The sequence below is a fragment of the Rhipicephalus microplus genome, chromosome 6, assembly GCF_043290135.1.
Source record: "Rhipicephalus microplus isolate Deutch F79 chromosome 6, USDA_Rmic, whole genome shotgun sequence".
Lineage (NCBI taxonomy): Eukaryota > Metazoa > Arthropoda > Arachnida > Ixodida > Ixodidae > Rhipicephalus > Rhipicephalus microplus.
Window position 1 is genome coordinate 60,440,547 of NC_134705.1, and position 1,217 is coordinate 60,441,763.

Sequence of the window (1,217 nt, forward strand, 5' to 3'; positions counted from 1 at the left end):
AATGCGTGGCAACGACCATGTCAGGGACACAGGAAAAGCAAATTGGGGCTTTGCCGCTCCACCTTGCTGCCGGTGTGTGCGGGGTGGGTCGTGTGGTGTTCTAATCGATTTTATTTTTGTGACGGGGAATAGTGTATTTTCGAAGACGTGGCGAGAGCAGTCGTCTTCAGGTTAAGACGTCTCGTGAAGACGTGAAATAAAAATGGCTTCGCTTGTCACTGCAACTGTGAACACAAACACCAACACCCATTAGAAGTTGTTTTATTTATTTTTTCCCGAAATGGGCAAATTCCAAAAACGGCAAGAGCTTGGCACATACACACTTCTACCTTTTTTCTGAAAATGATATTATTAAATTACTCATTAGTTTTAATGAGCTAGTAGGGAAGTTAATAAAACTTAGAGTATGTACGTCTGAACATAAAAACAAAAAAGTTGGGTCTCTCCGATTGTGAAATTTCCACAGAAACATTTATTTTCCCTGAACAATCGTAATTGTGAACGAACACAGCTAGCGCACTCCCCGGGCATGCGGGCGAGTGGCCACGAACACAGCGTCAGCCGAGGCAGCGTGATGCCAAAGCTTTGGACACTCGCCGCACCCACGCGGTTTAACCCGATATCGTTGGTAAGTCTGGACACTCTTTCTTTTATTGAGAATAATGTAGAACTCACCCCCGCAGAGGGAGTGGGCCAATCCCGGAGGTAGTGCAATACCGGGCCAACCCGTGGCGGAGGTGAAGCAACCTTCAAGCACTCCGCCGCATCACAAAATTAAGTTTAATATCTTGGATCCATCCGGGATCCATATCAGATATTAAGCTGATAAGATCAGAGTGTATCTCTTATTATGTTCAAGACAGTGCAAGAAATGTCTTAAGTCTGCTGGATGACAAGGTGGTTGGTCTGTACATAGCTCCGGGATAGCCTGATGGAGTCCGGACGCGGGTGGTTGCACGAAGGACACTAGGACTAGGAAGGTGTGGGCATCGCAGGAACGCCTGGTACAGCAGCGAGCGAACTAGTGCGTGAAGTAGGCGTCAGGCAACGATGCGACGTAGGAGGACAGGTGTTGCCTGGCCCAGTGGTCTTTTAACTGCATGCATATCCCACGTGCGCACGGTAGATGGCGCGAGACGCTGCCACTACCTCGCTCACAGAGCTTTTTCATGAGACGCTGGTAGCGTAGGGAGCACAGGCGCAGGACGACGCGGTCA

At 48.9% G+C, this 1,217-nt stretch overlaps 1 non-coding gene across 1 annotated transcript; it reads right to left on the minus strand.

Annotated features, from left to right (window-relative positions):
* Positions 1-683: 683 nt before the first annotated feature.
* On the minus strand, positions 684-873 carry LOC142766536 (U2 spliceosomal RNA). Its single transcript, XR_012884574.1, has one exon. It is a non-coding gene; the product is annotated as a U2 spliceosomal RNA (small nuclear RNA).
* Between the last annotated feature and the right edge of the window lie 344 nt (positions 874-1,217).